Genomic DNA, 13,637 nt, shown 5'->3' on the forward strand with positions numbered 1-13,637 from the left:
AATATGAAGTACACAAAAAATGATAAATAAAATAAAAAAAGTGTACATTCCTGCCGAAAAAAATACGGTAATCTGGCAGTGATTTTAAAAAATTTATTTCTCTCAATTGGCTTACTGTTTTTAATTGATTCCAGTGCCATTATTGAGTTAACATCTTGAAGTTTCTGTGGTATAAATTTCATAATCCAGTTCGCTCTACAACGTTCCAGTTAAATCAGTGAATATCAAGCACAGTTTGCATAAAAAAAATTTTCCAGTAGCTAATATTTTTTTGTTTTCTTCATCTACTCTAGTGCTTTTCCTTAGGTATTCTTTTGTGTGCCTACTTTTCTCATTGAGTTCTTTATTTTCTTGATTGTCTTTCATTCTTACTCTTTGAGTTTGTCTTACATATAGTATTCCTTTTGCAATTACCTTTCCTTGCTTATACCTTTTCTTGTTTGTCTTTATTGTTTCTTTGGTTTTGTGGTGGTTTGCTCTTAAGATTGGTGTGCTTGCTTTGACATATTTCATTTGAGGATTCCAAGGCCTCAAGATCAGATTGGTGCAAGAACATTGTTTCTTTGAGAGTGATCTCTTTTTTCAGCTTCATTTCACTTCGGCAGTTTCATTGCCAAAGCTCACTGTTTTTGCTAATTTTTAACTTGTTTGTTGTTTTTGTGTGTTTGCTGTTTTTTAATTACAAATGGCTAGATTTTCAAGTGATGCATCCTACAAGCAGAATTCTCCTTCCAAAGCTTCAATCCTTGGTGAATTACATGAAGCTCAAAGAACCATTAGACGGTTGGAGGAGAAAATGCAAAAGATGGAGGTCCAACAAGCTAGACCATCTCCTTCTATCCATGATGGACATCATTCTCATAGACCATCTTCAAGAGCTTCTTCAAATGATGTTGGCCGTGAAGATGACCATAGGAGAAGGAGAACTCCACCCCAATTCCTTGGACATAGACATCACAACCAAGGGGAGAGACCAAACTATGGCAATGGCTACTACCAAGATGCAAAGGCTAGGCTACCTTCGGTCAAGCTTCCTTGTTTCAATGGCTCAAGTGATCCTAATGTATATTTAGATTGGGAGGCTAAGTGTGAACAAATATTTGAGATCCATGAGATCCAAGATGAGCATAAGCTTAAGCTAGCCACCCTAGAGTTTAGTGATTATGCCATGAAATGGTGGCATGGAATTGTAAAGGACATTATCTATCACAAGGGTCCTCCCGTGGACTCTTGGAACTCTTTAAAGGATCAAATGCGCGCTAGATTTGTGCCCCCACATTTTAGGAAAGACCTCATGTTGAGACTCCAACGGTTTCAACAAGGCACGCTAAATGTGGATGAATATTATAAAGAGCTAGAAACGCTTGTGCTTAAAATTGAATTAGAGGAAAGTGAGGAAGCTATGATTGCTAGGTTTGTGAGTGGTCTTAGGAAGGATATTCAAGACTTTGTTGAGTTACAGGAGTATTCATCATTGGGCTCTTTAGTTCATCTTGCAATGAAGGTGGAAGCCCAACTTGCTAAGAAAAACTCTTTCAAAAATGCTTCCAATGATGGATACTACTCCAAGTCTTGGAGAACCAAAAATTCTTTTTCTAATCATCCTTCCAAAGATTCTTCTTTCAAACCCAAGGATCCTACGCCATCTACTTCTAGGCCTAAATCCCCAATTAAATCGTCTAGTCAAAAGTGTTTTAAATGTTTGGGATATGGTCACATTGCTGCTAATTGCCCTTCTAAAAGAAGTATGTACATGCATGAAGGCATTGTAGTTAGTGAGCATGATTCCACTTCACCTAGGCATTCTTCACCTTCTAGACCATCAAGTGAAAATGAGAGTGAAAGTCCTTGTGAAGGTGACTTATTGATGGTAAGACGTATGTTGGGCACAATTCCAAAATCTTTGAATGATACTCAAAGAGAAAATATTTTTCACACCCGATGTCTTATCAACAACAAGTTATGTTCCTTGATTATTGATGGGGGAAGTTGCACTAATGTGGCTAGTACAAGAGTTGTGGAGAAGTTAGCCTTACCCACTATCTCTCATACCAAGCCCTACAAATTACAATGGCTTAGTGAAGTAGGTGAAATCATGGTGAATAAACAAGTCCTCATTAACTTTGCTATAGGAAAGTATAAAGATGAGGTTTTATGTGATGTTGTGCCCATGGAAGCTTCTCATCTTCTTTTAGGAAGGCCTTGGCAATATGATAGACATGTTTTACATGATGGCCTATCCAATACAATGTCTTTTTCCTTCCTAGGGCGCAAGGTTATATTAAAACCCCTCTCTCCCAAAGAGGTTCATGAGGACCAAATAAAAATGAAAACTAAAAGAGAAAATGAGAAAGAAAAAGAAGTAAGTACTACACCGAGTCACACCATTTTCTCCTCTAAATCCATCATGTTGACTCGTGCTATACCTCAAATGGACCCTCCAAGGTCTTCTTCTTCTTTATCTTTTTCATTACCCAAGGTTCCTATTTCAACACCACCTTGGTTAAAATATGTTAGGGATGATTTTTTCATACCTCCTAATGGGTTTCACCATTTAAGAGGTCTTTTTCCAAAAAATATCATCATTCCCAAACAAATTTTTCCAACTTGGTTGATTCATAGGACCTCCTTTTCTGCAATCCCTTTGATTCCCTCTACTAAGTCATGTATTCCTTTGTCTTACTCTTTTGATTGTAAAAGTACATTGACTTTGTTATATGCAGGGATTCAGAATTCGTGGGCGAATTCTCTCCAACTCGGGGAGTATGATGAGAATCAACTAAAGGTGGCTTTTTATAATGAAGAACAAGATCATTCGCCTTCACATTTAAAGTTTTTCTTGTTAATCTTTGCAAAAGATAAAGCCCAAGCCCAAGCCCAAGCCCAAGAAGGCCAAAACCCATAAAAGCCCAAAGACCATCGCATGAAGGGCAAGGCCAAGTTTTAAATAAATATTGTTTAGAAAGGTGCTTAGAGGGAAACATTGGAAACCTCTATTGTTAAAACATCTTTTAGTCTTTAGTTAAGAGTCTTAGGGGGGTGTATTAGTAGATAGGTGTAGGAGTAAATAAGGAGGTGCCAAAGTGAGAGAAAGGATCACACCTTCCTCATGCCTTGTTTTAGGCGCAAATTCTAGAAGCTTTTTGGGAGGGAGTTTTTTTTGAATTTTTGTAGCTTACATTTCAGCACCTTAGGCTATAAATAGAGGTGCTCTCTTTGTAAAATTGAGATTGGAATTAATCTAAGAAAACTCTACTCAAATTTTGAGTGACCTTTGGAGAGCTTTTGGAGCCTTCTTCTCTAGTCTTATCTTGATGGATCAATGGAGTCCTCAAGTGGCGGCATCACTCTCATCTAGGAGCATTCCACACTTCTAGTGGCGAGATCATCCATCCTCCTTCCATCTTCATGAGCATTCTCTTCTCCTTCCTTTCTTCTTCTTCAATTGTTCATGTTGCTTTGTGTTCTTGAGTTTTTCAGTTTCGGTTTTTCTATTTTCCAGCACTTGTTCTTTTTTGTTGTTTAATTCTGTTCGGTCATTCCAGTTTTCATATCTTTGTTGATTCAATTTGACAATATTTGGTTCATCCAAATGAGTTTGGGATTTGGTGCTAGTTATTGGTGAGTTCTTGTCTTAGAACCATGATCCAACTCTAAGAAAAGTGCCTCTATATTTTCCAGCTCAAGGTGATTCCTAAAAATGTCAAGAATCTTGTTCTATGTGGCTATTGGAATCACATCAAGACTAATGGCCAATGTAAGAATATAATTCCACAAGCCCAAATTAAAACAGTTTCATACAACTAGATTAATTGAAAATAGAACACGATAGGGTAACCTCATCATAAAAACTACACGCAAATTACTTATTACCCCAACTCTGTGTTGTGCACAGATATGTATTAGGTCTTTCATGCTGTTGACAACCTCCGAAATTTGTCACGCATTGTAGCATGTAATATATTGGTTGAGAAAATACAAAGCATAACAAATCAAAGGTTTTCTTTATAGTACTCAACATTTGGCATACACTTTCAGGTATAATTTAATACCATACCTGCAAACATCTCACATATGTTTCAGAAAACCCCAAGTCATTAAGTGATTGCAACTCCAAAATCTGTGGAAGCTGGCATCATGTTGTCAATACTCTGATGCAAAATAAACATTACATTAAGCTTTGAAGCTTGAGTCCAATGCCATTGTAATTGTTTGTTACCTAGATGTGACATAGACAGTTCTAAGCAGTAAATACTTTTTAACCAATCATTGTTATAAAATGCTGAAAAACAGAGTGTGGTTGACAAAAGGGAATGAGAATATGAATTTGTAATCTATATTTAAGAAATTACCATGAGATGCTCTTAATTTTGTATAGCATGTTTGTAAAAATATGAATGTGTGACTTTGCATCTCTGTATGTATAAAACATGTTATTTCTGTGAAGCAGGGCAGCAGAGTGCAACCAAACATGCCCATGGGGTAAAATGTCATACTACAATAAGATCTTTTTGTTTCCAATTTTACGGTTAATGATTTCCAACAATACTTTTTTTCCTGTGATTTTGGCCCTAGTTATATACAGTTGGATAACCGTTCAATAAACCCAATAAATATGAAGAAACATAGTTTGCACCATATCCTTTTTGTTGAGCTGTTGTTATCCATGTATGTAGAGTTGTTTTTATCCATCTATATACCGAAATCACAGTATGCAGCATGAGTGTAGGGCAGTATCCAGTGATCACAAATTCACTCAATGGGTTTGTTGTATGTGGTGACCCTAGTAGGAATATGTGGTGACCACATTAGACTTCCTGCACAGTCCCTTTGCAAACTTATTCTGGAAATGTGAAGTGCGTGTTGGTGTTGGTTTGGTTGGGCGTGATGTTGACAGAAAATGCGTTAGATCAGATTTTAGAGTCCATGAGTGTAAGGTAGTGTCCAGAGATCACAAATTCACTCAACTTAGGGCATTGTTGTATGTGGTGATCTTAGTAGGAATATGTGGTGACCACATTATAGTTCCTGCATAGTCCCTGTGCAAACTTATTATGTAAATGTGCAGAGCGTGTTAGTGTTGGTTGGGTTGGGCATGATGTGGGCAGAAAGTGTGTTATATCAGGTTTTGAGAGTCCATGAGTGTAGGGTAGCATCCAGTGATCAAAAATTCACTCAACTTAGAGGATTGCAGTATGTGGTGACCCAAGTAGGAAGATGTGGTGACCCGCATTAGACTTCTTGTACACACCCAGTGCAAACTTGTTCTGGAAATATGAAGTGCGTGTTGGTTGGGGTGGGCATTACGTGGGAAGAAAGTGTGTTAGATCAGGTCTTTAGAGGGCATGAGTGCAAGGCAGTGTCAAGTGAGCAATTATTCACTCAACTTAGAGGATTGCAGTATGTGATGACCCAAGTAGGAACATCTGGTGACCCACATTAGACTTCCTGTACAGACCCAGTGCAAACTTATTCTGGAAATGTGAAGTCCATGTTGGTTGGGGTGGGCATGATGCGGGCAGAAAGTGAGTTAGATCAGGTTTTGAGAGTCCATGAGTGAAGGGCAGTGTCCACTGATGACAAATTCACTCAACTTAGAGGATTGCAGTATGTGGTGACCCAAGTAGTAACATGTGGTGACCCACATTAGACTTCCTGTACACACCAATGCAAATTTATTCTGGAAATGTGAAGTGTGTGTTGGTTGGGGTGGATAGTCCCCCCATCAAGGTAGTCAAACAAAAACTTCCTATACAGCCAAACGGGTTAGTATTGAAATGAAAACTTTTTGTTATTTTTATGCATATTCATATGTAAATATTTTTATGTGCTTTTCTTTATGTAGTTATAATTGTTAAGTATTGGTTTTGAAATATATTGAGCTGTGGAATGGTATGGCTGACTATGACGGGAAGACGATGCCTGAATACAATAACGTACGTATTTGTTCCCTTCACTAGTAGAGTACAAGTTATATGTTTTATTCTGCACTGAAAATTGATTTTCAAAATTAATTTCAGGACGAGCTTCAAGCATTCCGTCAAGAAATGGTTTGTAATTGGGTCCTTGATGCACATAATGCAGAAAGAGAAAATGTGTTGAGGGAGTTCAACTTTCGTGGAACATTAGAATGATGGTGGTTGAGAGTGCGTTGCATGTGAAGCTGTTTGTTCTGCAATTGTGTAGTTATTCATTACATGTTTTAGTGTATCCTAGGAGCATTCATAACTGTAGAAACATAATGGATTACATACACTTCCATTGAGTTGAACAATGTGCGAACTTTATAATGCTGAGAATTGAAGACGGATATTGTTGTACCATATGATGCAACAAACCTTCTAATTACACTTAAAATTAGTTTCCATCATTTGTAATTATGATGAGAGGTTTTTCTAGAAATGATTTTATTTGTATTCAAACCCAAAGGATCCATTAGCATGTGCCACATACTGTGGAAGGTTAATTTAACGGTCGTTCGTGGTTAAGTATGACTTCGTTCTTAGTTCGTTGGACTTAGTCAAAAAAAAGTTTTAAGTATTTACATTTGTGCATTTTGCTACACTAAAATAAGTTTAAAGTTAACAATATTAAGTTAAAGTTCAAAATTTGGCAACTTTTTTACCAAGTATTTGGGTAAAACATAAACAACTACGATCAAAGCGTGGAAGACAAAATTTCATGATACTATGCCTAAGAAACATTCCATCCAAAAATTTTCGTGCAAGCTCAAATGGACTCCCCTTCAGCACTGGCCTATTTTCGCTCAATCCAAAAAATTTCGTGTAAGCTAAAATGGACCCCTTCAGCACTGGACTATTTTCGCTCAATTCAAAAAAATTCGTGCAAGCAAAAATGGACCCCTTTAGCACTGTCCTATTTTCGTTCAATCCAAATTATTTTCGTGCAAGCTAAAATGGACCCTTTTAGCACTGTCCTATTTTCGATCAATACAAATTATTTTCGTGCAAGCTAAAATTGACCCCTTCAGCACTGCCCCGTTTTCGCTCAATCCAAAAATTTTCGTGCAAGCTAAAATGGACCCCTTTAGCACTGCCCTATTTTAGATCAATCTAAATTATTTTTGTGCAAGCTAAAATGGACCCATTCAGCACTGCCCCTTTTTCGCTCAATCCAAAATTTTCGTGCAAGCTCAAATGGACCCCTTCAACACTGCCCCGTTTTCGCTCAATCCAAAAATTTTCGTGCAAGCTAAAATGGACCCCTTCAGCACTGCCCTATTTTCGATCAATCGAAACTATTTTCGTGCAAGCTAAAATTGACCCCTTCAGCACTGCCCCGTTTTCGCTCAATCCAAAAATTTTCGTGCAAGCTAAAATGGACCCCTTTAGCACTGCCCTATTTTAGATCAATCTAAATTATTTTTGTGCAAGCTAAAATGGACCCATTCAGCACTGCCCCTTTTTCGCTCAATCCAAAATTTTCGTGCAAGCTCAAATGGACCCCTTCAGCACTGACCTATTTTCGCTCAATCCAAAAAATTTCGTGTAAGCTAAAATCAACCCCTTCAGCACTGCCCCGTTTTCGCTCAATCCAAAAATTTTCGTGCAAGCTAAAATTGACTCCTTCAGCACTGGACTATTTTTGCTCAAACCAAAAAATTTCGTGCAAGCTAAAATGGACCCCTTTAGCACTGCCCTATTTTAGATCAATCTAAATTATTTTTGTGCAAGCTAAAATGGACCCCTTCAGCACTGCCCCTTTTTCGCTCAATCCAAAAGTTTTCGTGCAAGCTAAAATGGACCCCTTCAGCACTGACCTATTTTCGCTCAATCCAAAAAAATTCGTGTAAGCTAAAATGGACCCCTTCAGCATTGGACTATTTTCGCTCAATCCAAAAAATTTCGTGCAAGCTAAAATGGACCCCTTCAGCACTGCCCCGTTTTCACTCAATCCAAAAAATTTCGTGCAAGCTAAAATGGACCCTTTCAGCATTGTCCTATTTTTGATCAATCCAAATTATTTTCGTGCAAGCTAAAATGGACCCCTTCAGCACTGCCTCGTTTTCGCTCAATCCAAAATTTTTTGTGCAAGCTAAAATGGACCCCTTCAGCACTGGCCTATTTTCAGTCAATCTAAATTATTTTCGTGCAAGCTAAAATGAACCCCTTCAGCACTGCCCCGTTTTCGCTCAATCCAATTTTTGTAGTAGAACCTAAAGTGGACCCCTTGAGCAGTTTACCATTTTGGACCAATCCAATTTTTTAGTAGAAGCTAAAATGCAACCATTGAGGGAAAATGCATGACTGCTAATACTACTCACATAATTGATCGATTTAGAATAAATTATCCGCATTTTCGGGATAACCATGTACACTGTAATCTTACAAAATATTTTGAATATGGTAAAAAAACTTTCATTCAAACATATACAACTAGTCATTGCATGTGGGTGGCTGAACATGTACAACAATTGTTCAATATTACATAACAAAATTGTACATGTGTCATTCATAAACTCCATCCTGAATACATTGTTCACATTCGTCAAGATTACATCCTTATGTACTCTTTCGATCCTTTCAGTTTATGCAACAAAAAAATTACTATTATACACATCTTTATTACAGGATCCAACAGGAACAGTTAGAGCAAGTGTACATGCAAAGGAGTTAAAAGATCCGGAATTTGGATCACAAATTGCAGTAGGATCAGTCTTTGTGCTAAAGAATGTATTTATCTTCCATAAAACTTTTTTTTCAAATAAGTCCATTTCATATTTCATGAAATCATTAATATTGTTATAGGTAGTCATATTTAGTTCGAATCAAAAGAACATTCTACCTTAATATATAACCATAAACAACATTGTTAAGGTATGTGGCTTTCATTATAACTATAGTACAGACAACTGTGCCTTTTGTTACAATATTCATGCCTATAGGTTTTAAAATTTAACATATGTACACCATCTGATTCATGCCTATAGGTTTTCAAATTTGACATATGTCCACCATCTGATGAGGAAGTTCGTTGTTCTCATCCAGTAATACGCGATCCACCGACTCTAGGTACAATTTCAAAAATTGTCTATACTTAAAAAACAATGTCCTATATCCAATATTATAATTCACATTTCAATATTCAAAATATATTCAGATGCAAAACAATTGGAGTTATTGAATAAGAGGGAGGAAGATAGAATCTGACGTTCAAGGATGGTTTAAACTTCCACATCTTACAAACATGGCTACATGCACAATGAAGACTATTATTGTGTAATTAAGGATACAAAATTGTATTTATAATTTATAAGCACATGTTTGAACAATGCTTATTACATGTGTTAAGTGAATTTTTTGGTTACTTGTCCTTCTTAGCTTCTATGAACTTAGTTTATGTGTGTTGACACTGCCATACATTCAAATTTAAAAAATATGTTCACTTCAACCACATAAATGGAAGACAATTAAAATTAAATAAAGCTTCAAAAAGTCCAACCAAATTAGAGTTACTAAAATTACAACGTTGTTGCTAAATACATGTCTTAAATTCTCTAACCACATTACACCCAATGAAATAAACATATATCATTCTTAACAACTACTTCGTAATAAACATACTTAAGTACTAAACACGTCATGTACGATCCCTTTCAATTATGACTAACAAAATCATTTTTTCCCCTTCCATACCTAGTCCATGGTGATTTCATCACAGCCGACTTCACATGTTTCCTTGCTTTATGCTTCACTCGGGTGAATATGTTACTTTTTTCTTCTCCCCCATCTTGGTCTTCGAGTATGTCTTGCTCTTGGGGTACGTCTTACTCTTCGGGTACGTCTTCCTGTTCGGGTACATGTTGCTCTTTGGGTACACCTTGCTCATCAGATAGGCCTTGCTCTTCGTGTACACCTTGCTCTTCAGGTATGCCTTGCTCATTGGGATCGTCTTTATCATTAACGTAAGACGTCTGCACATGTTCGTCAACATTGAATACGTTATTTAAAACCAAACAACAATGAAAGAACATCAATCTTTAAAAATGAAACAATTCACACTTCATCGCCCACTACAACCAACACTTAGTCACTTCCCATTTCCAGAACAAGTTTCACTGGGTTTGTGCAGGAAGCAAGAAGTGGGTCACCACATATTCCCTGAAGGGTCACCACATACTGTCAGTCTCTAACTTTACTAAATTTTGGGGTTAATTCACAGGGTCCTACTCTCACAGCCTCTAAATAACTCATTTAATCCACTTTCTCCCCACCTCGTGTTCCTCCCTAACCAACATGAACACAATTGACATTTCAAGAAAAAGTTCCCCTGCTAGGTTTGTGCAGGAACTGTGATGTGGGTCACCACATACTCCTACTGGGGTCACCACATACTGCAACCCTTTAAGTTTACTAGATTTCTGCTCACTTGTCACTGCCTTACACTCATGCCCTCTAAAGTCTTGATCTAACACACTTTATCCCCACATCATGCCCATCCCAAACCCTAAACATGAACACTCACTTCATATTTCCATAACAAGTTTCATTGGGTTTGTGCAGGAAGTAAGAAGTGGGTCACCACATATTCCCTGAAGGGTCACCATGTACTGTTAGTCTCTAACTTTACTAAATTTTGGGGTTAATTCACAGGTTCCTATTCTCATAGCCTCTAAATAACTCATTTAATCCACTTTCTCCCCATTGAAATTTCAAGAAAAAGTTCCCCAGTTAAGTTTGTGCAAGAAGTCTCATGTGGGTCACCACATACTCCTATTAGGGACACAACATACTGCAACCCTCTAAATTCAGTGAACATTGTGGTTACTTGACACTATCCTACTTTGATGGCCTATATAAAAAAACCGATTTAACCCACTTTCTCCCCACCTAGTGCCCTCCCCAACCAACATCAACACTAACACTAACACTCTCTTTTTAACTTTCTTATCCATGTCAACATTACAAAATTTTCTTAAAAATTTTGGTACCTCATCAACCTAACATTCCAAACAAACACTCTGCATTATTTTTACAGTAAGACACATATTTCCAACAACAAAATATTTTCCACAAAAAATCAAGTCATACTCCAGAAAAATGGGTCCCGATTTTTGGACAACTCTAAATGAGTTGCTCCACCAATCCCTTTTCTTTGTGTATCCTAACATGCTACTATGAAAAAAATACTACAATAATAGTGAAATACAAACCCACAAAGACCCACAAAGTAAACCCAACATCAAATACGAATGTACATTTATCTTAACAGTCTATACGAAAAAAATCTGTTTTGGCTCATACAAGGGTCACCACAGGACAAATAACAGGAATGACCCAACAACAAAAATCACACAACAACAAGGTTTCACTTAATAAACAAATGAAAAAAATAAATGTATTACCTTTCAAAACAGGATGTGCAAGAGGAGAACGCCACCCAACCACCGTGAAAACAGGATGTCCAAGATGACACCGCCGCCCAACCACCGTGGAAGGAGGATATCGAAGACGACACCACCGCCAAGCCACCCTGAAAATAGATGCACCTACGACGACCACGAACGCCGCTGCACATAAAGGTTGCGGAGAACTTGGAACAAATAGCTTGCGGAGAAGACGATGTGGTGGAGAAGACGATGTTGTGGAGAAGACGATGTGGTGGAGAAGACGATGTGGTGGAGAAGAAGAAACCTAATTTCAACCCCTTTCTTAAAACCTAATTTCAACCCCTTTCTTAAAACCTAATTTCACATTCTACCGCACCCTAAACACTAAATTTCAGATTTTGCTTGGACCCCACAATTCAAATAAAATAATATTTGTTTTGCCACGTTGGCAGTTGTATGGTGGAGCAACTCATTTAGAGTTGTCCAAAAAATCGGGACCCATATTTATACTGGCATTCATACAAACTTTTATATCGTCCTTATTAATTAAAATAATTTTCTTACACACTCATAAAAGAAAATCTAATATTATATAACAAATTCACGTAATTAATATTTCATGACAACTACAATATTTATCTGTACCGTCTCGTCCCCGAGTGTTGACCAAAGTCAAAGTCAACGTGTGTTAGGACCCCTCAAGGGGGTCCAAGAGAGGAAAGTCAACAGGTTGACCACTGAAGGCGTCGCCAGGTGTAGGCGTCGCCAGGTGTAGGCGTCGCCTAGATGAGGCGTCGCCAAGATGAGGCGTCGCCAAGATTGGGCGTTGCCAAGACAAGGCGTCGACAATGTCACCCCCGATACCCATGGGTAGGAAAGACCGTGGAGGGGGCGACACTGCGAGAGGCCTCAGTACCTCAGAACAGTAATAAAGAGAAGAGAAAGGTGGCTTCAAGGCCACAGTTCTAGTACCAGTAAGGGGTAATCTGACTCGTGAAGTACCCACGCCACCGCTGGGAGACCCTGGGACAGATACGACCCATGAGAGGGCCACGCCTAGGGGAGAACCACGTGCATGGTACGAGAGGAAGGTAGATACACTCCTAGGGTGAGTGACTAGAGGTTGGGGCGCATGAGTTGGCACCCAGAAAGTCACCCCTTGCGCAGTTGCACTCCAAGAAGGAGGACTTAGACGATGGATTATCCCTAAGTTGGGTTACGATGTTGTAAGGCCCTCCACGAAGAGTAGTGATCAAGTCAGAAGAACACATAGCAGAAAACATTGAAACATCAAGGTATATCAGTTTCCCCGAAAGTTTGCTAAGGTACGCGTTAATTTAGTTTACGTTTCGAACGCTTTAAAGCACGTTAAATGCTTTAAAGGTTTTAAATGCATTGAACGTTTTTATACGCTTTAAATGCGCTTTAAGACGCTTTAAATGCGGGATGTGTTTAAAAGGGGTTTTAGACGTTTGAGACAGGGATCCGAGTTTTGGACCTAATTCTCACAGTTTACACACACACAAAACCTAGTTGCTTTGCTCGCGCACCCACTGTACGCACAAGCAATTAGGGAAGAAAGCATTCAGTATTCAGTTATTTGACCACCTTTAGAGCATCCATTCACGGTGTTCCGATACGGAGGTGTGTCCCTTTGATGTTTCTCGCTAGCTGACTTGATCGTCGGAGTGCAAACGGCTGCGAGGGCGCCCCTTTGTCCACTTCTTTTCAGGTATTCACAGACAGAGCAGAACGAAGGTGTCCTAGCTCGCAAGGACAAGTCACGCACAGAGACGATCCTGGTCAACCGACCGGAACATTTGGCGCCCACCGTGGGGCCGATTTAAAACATGAGTCCCATCATAAGTACAGTTCACCAATTCCAGTTCTCAAGTTGCACGACAATTGGGAAGGTTTCCATAAACCGAAAAATGAGACCCGCACGTGCTAGGAGTGAAGAGATGACCATGCAACAACTCATGGGTATGATGCAGGGATTGCAAGAAGCAATGGCAGCGTCAAAAGTGGAGCAAGAGGGCATGCAAGCAGAGCTCGCGGCATCTCAGACGAGAAATGAAGAGCTCCACCGTGCAAATGAAAAGTTGCGTCGCGGATGGTGCGACATAGACGAGCCTGAGCTTGTCACTCCACAGAGAGAATTCTCGACACCGTTCTCATAGACGATTCTGGAGACGGTGATCCCCAACACATTCACGGGGCCCAAGGTGATTTTCACAGGGATGGAGGACCCTGAGGCGCATCTTGATCCTGCCTGTTGACCAAGACG

The 13,637-nt window shown here is 38.9% G+C and overlaps 1 long non-coding RNA gene across 1 annotated transcript; it reads right to left on the reverse strand.

Annotated features, from left to right (window-relative positions):
• Window positions 1–9,732: 9,732 nt before the first annotated feature.
• On the reverse strand, window positions 9,733–11,840 carry LOC150025565 (uncharacterized). The gene is made up of 3 exons (XR_016515192.1): window positions 11,705–11,840; window positions 11,366–11,654; window positions 9,733–9,934 (listed from the first exon to the last, which is right to left on the reverse strand). It is a non-coding gene; the product is annotated as an uncharacterized LOC150025565 (long non-coding RNA).
• Between the last annotated feature and the right edge of the window lie 1,797 nt (window positions 11,841–13,637).

The sequence above is a fragment of the Phaseolus vulgaris genome, chromosome 8 (assembly GCF_051622355.1).
Source record: "Phaseolus vulgaris cultivar YP4 chromosome 8, ASM5162235v1, whole genome shotgun sequence".
Classification (NCBI taxonomy): domain Eukaryota; kingdom Viridiplantae; phylum Streptophyta; class Magnoliopsida; order Fabales; family Fabaceae; genus Phaseolus; species Phaseolus vulgaris.